Here is a 10,413-nt window from a genome sequence, read left to right on the forward strand (position 1 = left end):
AAAAATGTGTCTGCAACGAAGAAGTCATTGGTCTTGCAAAGTTGTCATGTGATCTCCAGCTTTGTTTGTATCGCCAGTGCCGTCTTTTCCAACTACCGGTCCTTCCCCTTTGTCTCTAACATTTGTGTTCCAGTCACCAGCAATTGCCAGTGCATCTTGCTGACATGTTTCATCAACTTCATCTGAAGAATTTAGTAGAATTCTTCAATTTTTTATTGTCAGTTTTAGTGATTGGTTTGCAAATTTGAATGACAGTTATATTAACTGGTCTTCCGTGTTGGCATCGCGATATTATTCTATCACAGCATTGAATGCGTCACTTCAAGTTAGCTCTTGAAATGCTCTTTTTGATGATGAATGCAACGCCATTCCTTTTGGGTTTGTCATTGCTTATGTAGTCCACCATAGAGTCGTCTAATTCAGAATAGTACATACCAGTCCATTTCAGCTCACTCATGTGTAGGCTGTTGGTCTTTATGCACTCCATTTCATGTTTGACAACATGATTTTCCAAATTCATACTTCATACATTCCAAGTTCCAGTAATTAACGGATGCCTGCATCTACTTGTTCTGCGTCCTGCCCCATTAGCAACGGAAGGTTCCAGAAGCCTGGGTCTATTCACCTCACGAGGCAGCCTCGAGCCAGCAGCAATTCCCCAGTTGCAGTCTGAGTACCTTCCCACCTGAGTGCTCATCAGGTGGAGTGCTCATCTTCTGGCACTCAGTCGGGCAATGTTCGCCTACCGTATAACGGGTTTCAGTAACTAATCCTTCAGAAGTGATCACCTTTCTTTCTTCCTACCTTTTTGGAGTCTGGCAGCTCCCCTGACCCCTGCTCACTGTGAGCCCTGCTGGCATTTGAAACACTGGTGGCACAGTTTCCAGCATCACAGCCACGTGCACATGACCACAGCGAGACCAACTGACGGGCACATAGTGGACTAATACTGCATTTCTCTGCTTTAAATTTTAAATCATTTTATCAGGGGCTCATATAACTCTTCTCACAACCCATACACACATTAATTGTGTGAAGCACATTTGTATATTCGCTGCCCTCATCATTCTCAAAACATTTGCTCGCCACTTAAGCCCCTGGCATCAGCTCCTCATTTTTCCCCTCCCTCCCCACTCCCCCCTCCCTCATGAGCCCTTGATAATTTATAAATTATTATTTTGTCATATCTTGAACTGTCCGATATCTCCCTTCATCCACTTTTCCGTTGTCCGTCCCCCAGGGAGAAGGTCACATGTAGATCCTTGTAATCGTTTCCCCCTTTCCAACCCACCTTCCCTCCATCCTCGTAGTATCGCCACTCACATCACTGGTCCTGAAGAGATTATCTGCCTTGGATTCCTTGCATTTCCAGTTCCTATCTGTACCAGTGTACATCCTCTGGTCTAGCCAGATTTGTAAAGTAGAATTGGGATCAGGATAGTGGGGAAGGGGAGGAAGCATGTAGGAACTAGAGGAAGTTATATGTTTCATCGTTGCTACACTGCACCCTGACTGGCTCCTCTCCTCCCTGAGACCCTTATGTAAGGGCATGTCCAGTGGCCTACAAATAGGCTTTGGGTCTCCACTCTGCACTATCCCCCTCATTCACAATGATATGATTTTTTTTTGTTCTGATGATGCCTGATACCTGATCCCTTTGACACCCCATGATCACACAGGCTACTGTGCTTCTTCCGTGGGGGCTTTGTTGCTTCTGAGTTAGATGGCCGCTTGTTTACCTTCAAGCCTCTAAGACCCCAGATGCTATATCTTTTGATAGTCGGGCACCATCAGCTTTCTTCACCACATTTGCTTATTCACCCGTTTTGTCTTCAGCGGTTGTGTCAGAAAGGTGAGCATCATAGAATGTCAGTTTAATAGAACAAAGTATTCTTGCATTGAGGGAGTACTTGAATGGAGGCCCAATGTCCTTACACTATCTTAATACTAAACCTATAAATATATGCACAAAAATCTATTTCCCCATCCTCATATAAAAATATAGTTGTGAGGGAGGGGAGAGCGGGGACGGAGGGGAAAAAAAGAGGACCTGATGCAAAGGGCTTAAGTGGAGAGCAAATGCTTTGAAAATGATTAGGGCAAAGCATGTATGGATGTGCTTTATACAATTGATGTATGTAATGTATGGATTGTGATAAGAGTTGTATGAGCCCCTAATAAAATGTAAAAAAATATATAGTTGTATATGTACATGCCTTTATTTGGACCTCTATAAATGCCCTTTGCTTCCTACCTCTTTCCTCTATTTCCTTTGACTTTCCTCTTGTCCCACTATCATGCTCAATCTTTATTTGGGTTTTAGTAATTCCTCTTGGGTATATTACCCTTGATCACACCCTACCAGGCCTCCTACACGCTCCTCACCACCGATTTGGATCACTTGTTCCCTTGTCCCTGAGTTTGTTAACACCACTACCTTTCCCCCCACCGCCTCATCTCCCATGTCCCCCCGGAACTGTCGGTCCCGTTGTTTCCTCCTGCAATTGTTCATCCAGCCTATCTTAGTTAGACAGACCTGCGGAGATAATAACATGCACAAAAACAAGACAGAGTAAAACCAAGCAACAAATATACAACAAAACAACAACAACAAGAAGCCAGTGACAAAAAACAAAACAAAACACAACAAGAAAGAAAAGCTTGTAGTTAGTTTAAGGACTGTTGGTGGGCCTTGAGGAGTGTTTTCCAGTTGAGTTTGTTGGGGCGCCAAGCCATGGCCCCAAAGTCTATTTTTGGTATTCCCTGGGGACTTCGTTGCTCTATTCCCTTGTTCTGTTGTACACCGTAAGTGTTTTGCCTCGGTGTAGATCGGGCGGAATTCCCACACTGTGTCTATTGTGTTGTCCCCTGTAGGGCTATGGGTCAGTGAGGGATGTCGTGTCTCATAGTGGGGCTGGCCATGTGGTCTTCTCTGTGGATTGGCTGCTCTGAGGGGGAATATCGTCCTCAAGGCTTGGTGGGTGTATTTATTTCCAATAGTGAGTTTTTCCTGGCGCTCCTTAAACTTTTTTCCTCGGATGAACGCCTCACAATAGCGCTGGTCTCTCTTCCATCTCGAGGTGAAAAAGGCTTAATCATGTACGCTGCTTAGGCACCATCTCAGTCCTTCTAGAGAATGGTTCCCAGCCTTCCCAAGGCCGCGGCCCTTTCATACAGTTCCTCGTGTTGTGGTGCACCTCCAATCATCAAATTGTTTTTGTTGCTACTTCATCACTGTCATTTTGCTACTGCTATGAATCGGGCAACCCCTGTGAAAGGGTCATTCGCCCCTCCCAAGGGTCCAAACGGGTAGTCACCCACAGTGTGAGAATCACTGTTCTAGAGGCTTTTTGCAAAGTATTTTTATACATACATAAAGTACAGAAATGAAAAAATGAACGCCCATTTACTTTCTACTTCAATTGAAACATTACTCTGACCATAGACTTCTGCTTCCTCTGGCCAGCCTCTCAAGACCGGGGAGACTGTCTTCTTCCTGCAGGCTAACACCTCGAGGTAAGGACATGCACTCGGGCTCCGTGGCTTGAGCGCCACTCAAAGGGTACTGGACGGATTCCTAAAAGCAAGGTCTTGGCTAAATTTCACGTGCTTTTGGCCGCGCCACTTGGCTTCTTTCAACCTCCGTTTTCCTAGGTGTCAATTGAGAACAGTCACAAGTGTTCCTGGCAAGCTTGAGGCTGTCAATGAATGTGACATGGCTGCAGTCCTTGTCAGTGCACTTCAGTGAAAGACCACATTCGTTACCTTGGGTTTGTTAGCTCCTGCAGCGAGGTTTTCAGTAGGTGACCAAAAGAAAGAAACGCTGCACAATGATCTGAGAAAGTGGAAGTTTACTCTAGATCAGCGGTTCTTAACCCGTGGGTCGAGACCCCTTTCACAGGGGTTGCCTAAGACCATCAGAAAATACTTATTTCTTTTTTAAAAAAAGTTTATTGGGGGCTCATACAACTCTTATCACAACCCATCCATCCATCAATGGTATAAAGCACAGCAGTACATTTCATTACTCTCATCATTCTCAAAACATCTGCTCTCCACGTAAGCACCTGGCATCAGGTCCTCATTTCCCTACTCCCTCCCAGCTCCCCCTCCCTCAGGAACACTTGATAATTAATAAATTATTATCTTGTCATATCTTACACTGTCCGACGTCTCCCTTCACCAACTTTTCTGTTGTCCACCCCCCAGGGAGGAGGTTATAAGTAGATCCCTGTAATCAGTTCCCCCTTTCTACCCCTCACTCCATTCACCCTCCTGGTATCGCCACTCTCATGACTGGTCCTGAAGGGATAATCTGTCCTGGATTCCCTGTGTTTCCAGTTCCTATCTGTACCAGGGTACATCCTCTGGTCTAGCCAGATTTGTAAGGTAGACTTGGGATCATGATAGTGGGGGGGGTGGGGGAGAGGGGATGGGGGCAGGGGAGGAAGCATTTAGGAACTAAAGGAAAGTTGTATGTTTTATTATTGTTACACTGCACCATGAATGGCTCATCTCCTCCTCACAACCCTTCTGTAAGGGGATGTTCAGTTGCCTACAGATGGGCTTTGGGTCCCCAATCTGCACTCCCCTTCATTGACAACGATATAAGTTTTTGTTCTTGATGCATGATACCCGATTCCTTCGACACCTGGAGACACTATTTTTCTGATAGCTGGTCAACATCTGGTTTCTTCACTATATTTTGCTATAGTGCCTTTGTCTTCAGTAAACTCTACATGAGGGCAAGTATCAAGTAGGGCTATGTCCTAAGATCTAACTTAGAATCAGGGATTAGAATTAGGTGTGAGCCTCTCCAGATGGGAATGAATATCATTGGAAGATTTGGCCTGTCACCAACGTCCGCTGTTTGTGTAAATAGTGGCCAGACAGTGACGTCTCTAAGGTGAACCAGAAACATATAAAAGCCATAGGTGTGTGAGTGGATTTTAGGCTTGCACTTATTTCTAGCCCCAACCCAAGGAAAATCCGTTCTTATCACATGCCCCTGCTTGCTGCTCCCTCTCATGAAGAGTTCACCGAAGACAGGGGCTCCATAGCAAAGTGTGATACAGAAACCCCGGCTCACAGAAATAATAGTGTCTGGGGTCTTGTAGGTAAGTTTTCAGACCAGCAGCCATCGAAGTGAGGCATCAACTAAGTCCACATGGAAGAAGCACAGCAGCCTGTGCGATCCAAGGATGGCAAATAGTAATCATAATAGTAATCCAAATCTAAAGGAGGGAATGGCACGAGAGCTTCAATTGCGGAAACCCAGGTTGCAGAAGGCTATGGAGGACAGTGGACGTCCAAGTCTATTCCCAGGATCCACAGGTGGATTAAGCCTGCAGTGACTCTCTTCTGATCAGAACTGAGGGATGTGAACAGCCCTGCTCTCAGACAGCGTTGTAAAGTCCATCACGGCATATCTTATCATTTGATCTCCCTTTTGCCCAATTTTAAAGCTGTTTTAATGTGTTGTTTTTGAAGCGAAAGGTAAACACACGGATTAAGTCCCCGATGAATCCCTCTGACCATGGACCAGGGATCTGAAAGGCCTTGCTGACATGCAGGACGCAGCAGGAAGTGGATTGTTGCAGGTGCAGTTGGATTAAAACCAATCCTCTATCATCTGGTCTCCTTTAAGAGCCATTTAAATTTGGATAGGTTTTACTCTTTTCTGCGTGAGGTTTTTGAAAATCCATTTTACAGTGTTATTCTTGTTAGTTTTGTTCGTTCGTTCATTTTTAAGTGTTTTTCGGTACATGAAATCCAGATTAGGCAAATCTATAGCGACAGTAACTGGATTAATGGTTCCTGGCGGTTACGGGAGGGAAGGTTGGGGGAAAACAGGGAGCTAATAAAGATGAAAATAAGAATGAAGACAATGTTCTAAAAGGAGTTCAAGAATGAAGACAATGTTCTAAAAGGAGTTCAAGAATGAAGACAATGTTCTAAAAGGAGTTCAAGAATGAAGACAATGTTCTAAAAGGAGTTCAAGAATGAAGACAATGTTCTAAAAGGAGTTCAAGAATGAAGACAATGTTCTAAAAGGAGTTCAAGAATGAAGACAATGTTCTAAAAGGAGTTCAAGAATGAAGACAATGTTCTAAAAGGAGTTCAAGAATGAAGACAATGTTCTAAAAGGAGTTCAAGAATGAAGACAATGTTCTAAAAGGAGTTCAAGAATGAAGACAATGTTCTAAAAGGAGTTCAAGAATGAAGACAATGTTCTAAAAGGAGTTCAAGAATGAAGACAATGTTCTAAAAGGAGTTCAAGAATGAAGACAATGTAAAACGGATCGTGGTGATCCTTGTACAAGTCTTCTGGATGGGAATGAACTGTTGAATTGTATGGTTTGCAAATTAACTGCCAGTAAAACTGATGGGGAAGAAAAACCCCAACTAAATGTGAGCCCCAACCTGGTCATCTATGTGGGGTTGATATGTGTCTGGTTCCGCTTAGAGGCATCATTTTCATTTTATGACAGAGACATTACAAATCCTCTCCCCGGGGCATAAAGTGATTCTGTTGCTACTGGCATTAATATTGTCAATGGCATAGAATCTAAAACACTGTTGAGAAAAAGACATCCTGTATGTATAGGCCATGTTTCACTTGAAACATTGTTGATAAGCAAATGCCATTGTGTGCTTATTTCACAAAAACACGGGCAGCATATTCTTACAGCTTTTTATCCCTATTTATAAGGCTATTTAAAAATAACAGGAGCTATTCTTACCCTGCTCAGGAGCCTCAGTGGCCCAGGATTCAGCATTTGCTGGTTAACCAACAGCGAGGCGAGGGACAGGTTTTCTCTGTCCTGTCGGGAGGCTATGAGCCGAACCAACCTGAAGGCACACAAACAGGACAAAGGTCTGGACTTTAAAAAATCACACTTGCTATTGCTACAAAAACATAACTATGGAGCCTGGGCAGACAGCGACGAGTTACTTGGCTGGAACCTCAGGGTGGGGAGTCCCCCAACCCATGGAGCCAGTGCATGAGAGCAAGGGCCCCATCAGCTCCCTAAGCACTCCCGTCTGCAGCCTCCTCTGGGGAAGTTCTAATGTATCACGTGGCGTCTCCAGGAGTTGAAAATGACTCTATAGGATTCATAAAAAGAGCAATAGGATTGTACAACTCTTCTTTATGCATTGAACTATTGCATTGTGTGATATGGGAATGATATGCCAATAAATCTGTAAAAAAAAATAGGAAAAAATACAGCCATGATTTATGTTTTACAATTTATGTAGCTGCTATTTGTGCGTATTTTTACAGCGAGACCACGTATCTGATACATTTCTGTTCTCCCTTCCGGTTGTTGAGGGTCGGATTTTCGTGGGCGGGGGTGGTAGTGGTGGCGGAGGCGGGGGCGTCATAAACCTCTTTCCACTCAACAGCCTGCAATACTATGTATGAACACAAGAGGGCAATATGCAATTGCAATTAAAAAAAAAAAGCAAACGGTTTGACCCAGCCCCAAGACTGACAATGTCTAATATAAAAGGGAACTGTCCTTGAAAGTAGCATCACTTAGTATTATGTGTGTCCCACTGCCTAGTGCCATCGAGTCAATTCAATTCTGACCCAAAGTAACCCTACAGGATACAATAAAAGTGCTCCTTGGGGTTTCTGACTGTAAATCTTTAAGGGAGCAGACAAGCTTCTCGTTCTCCAACAAGCTGCTGGTGGACTTGAACCACTGATCTGTGGCTAGCAGTTGTGCCCATTGCATCACCAGCGCTTCACAGAATCCTTGCATTAAAAAAACAGCAACCTCAAAAAACTTAAAACTCAACTGTCATTGAGTTGATTCCAACTTACAGTGAGTAACCCAGTAGGACAGAAAAAAACGACCTGTCCCTTTGGTTTTCTGAGATGATAAGTCTTTTTTTGTTTTGTTCTGTTTGTGTTTGTTTCAGTTTTTAAAAAATCGTTTTATTAGGGGCTCATACAACTCTTATCACAATCCATACATACATCAATTGTGTAAAGCACATTTGTACATTCATTGCCCTCATCATTCTCAAAACATTTGCTCTCCACTTAAGCCCCTGGCATCAGGTCCTCATTTTTTCTCCTCCCTCCCCGCTCCCCTCTCCCTCATGAACCCCTGGTAATTTACAAATTATTATTTTGTCCTATCTTGCCCTGTCCGACGTCTCCCTTCATCCACTTTTCTGTTGTCCGTCCCCCAGGAAGAAGGTCACATGTAGATCCTTGCAATCGGTTGCCCCTTTCCAACCCTCCCTCCCTCCACCCTCCCAGTATCGCCACTCACAGCACTGGTCCTGAAGGGATCATCCACCCTGGATTCTCTGTGGTTCCATTTCCTATCTGTACCAGTGTACATCCTCTGGTCTAGCCAGACTTGCAAGATAGAATTGGGATCATGATAGTGTGGAGGAGAGGAAGCATGTAGGAACTAGAGGAAAGTTGTATTTTTCATCGTTGCTACATCGCACCCTGACTGGCTCGTCTTCTCCCTGAAACCCTTCTGTAAGGGATGTCCAGTGGCCTACAGATAGGCTTTAGGTCTCCACTCTGCAGTCCTCCACTCATTCACTGTGGTAAGATTTTTGTGTGTATGTGTGTGATGATGCCTGATACCTGATCCTTTCAACACCTCATGATCACACAGGCTGGTGTGATTCTTCCCTGTGGGATTTGTTGCTTCTGAGCTAGATGGCCACTTGTTTACCTTCAGGCCTTTAAGGCCCCAGACACTATATCTTTTGATAGCTGGGCACCATCAGCTTTCTTCACCACATTTGTTTGATGTTAAGTCTTTATGGGAGCAGAAAACCTCATCTTTCTCTTGTGGACAGACGGGTGGGTTTGGACAGCACCCCACCGTGTAACCCACTAAGGCACCCACCAGGGGACATATTCTTCTGAGGGAGGGATACCAGAGAGTATCACTTCCGAAAGAATACAGTGTAACTCAGTTTCTATCTGGGTTTGTAGGCTGTAAACAGGAAGTATAACCATTTCCTCTCTGCTATAAACAATATCCCTACTGCCAGTGAATGGATTATATCATATAGTGATACATATAGCAGTGGTTCTCAACCTGTGTGTTGCGACCCCTTTGGGGATTGAACAACCCTTTCACAGGGGTCACCTAAGACCGTCAGAAAACATATTTCCGATGGTCTTAGGAACCAAGACCCCGCTCCTCTGTCCGTCTCCAGGCAGGTCCGCCCACAAGCCAGATACGCCCACAGGCAAGTACCCAGCGTGAAGACTGCTACCCATACTACTCCATGCTTCAAGACAACATTTCATTTCTTTGTCATTAGAAATAAATGTATAATTACATATTGGTTTTGTGATGAATCGCTATGCTTTAATTATGTTCAATTTGTAACAATGAAAATACATTCTGCCTATGAGATATTTACACGACGATTCATGACTAGCAAAATGACAGCGATGAAGTAGCAAGGAAAAGAGTTTTACGGTTGGGGTCACCACCACAGGAGCACCTGTATGAAAGGGTCCCGGCACGAGGAAGGTTGAGAAGCCCTGCTCTATCGGGTTTTCACGGCCATCTATCTTTGAGAGAACAGACGTTTCCTCTCTCTCATGTGGTGACTAGTGGGTTTGAACGGCTATTCTTGCATTTAGCAACAATTCAGTGCTTACTCCACACCATCACCACGACTCCTATAGCCCCAAGCCAAACTCACTGCTAGAGTCGATGCTGACTCACATCAGCCCTGTGGGACAGGGTAGAACTCTCCCTGTGGATTTCTGAGATCCTTGTTTTTCATGGGAGTAGAAGCTCCTCTTCTTTCTCCCAGGGGGCTAGAGGTTTCTAACTGTTGATCTTGTGGTTTGCAGCCCAACGAGTACTGCTATGCCACCAGGGCTCCCTGAAAGCCACTGTATAAGTGGCTGGAGAGTGTATAGGGGGTACCTGCCAAAAACTCAGAATTGCGCTGGGCTGAGCGGAGCTTTTGTAGTATGGATTTTTCCTGTGAGGTGAGCATCCAGCAGCTCGCTCTGAGTTAGTGCACCCAGGGACGTTGCCTGGGAAGGTTCTCTTTGGTCACAGTGAATTTTTTCACAAAAGCAGTTTCACTTGAACCTCATTTTTTGCTATGGCCTATTTAAGAGAACAGCGTGAGGCTGGGAAATTTTGTTTCCAGCTTGGGAAAAATGCCCCAGAAATGGTTGTGATGTTGAACACAGCTTACAAGGACAGTGCTATGGGAAAAACTCAAGTGTATGAGTGGTTTTCTTGTTTCTAAAAAGGTGGAATGCCGATTGATGACAAATCTTGTTCTAAACATGTCAACTTCCCCAATGGACAAAATTGTCAACTTGTAGTGCAGTTGGGGTTTGTTCCACCAGGTCAGACTGTTGACCAAGCTTTCTAATTAGTGGTTCTGAAAAGGTTG

Source organism: Tenrec ecaudatus, chromosome 8 (assembly GCF_050624435.1).
Source record: "Tenrec ecaudatus isolate mTenEca1 chromosome 8, mTenEca1.hap1, whole genome shotgun sequence".
NCBI lineage: Eukaryota > Metazoa > Chordata > Mammalia > Afrosoricida > Tenrecidae > Tenrec > Tenrec ecaudatus.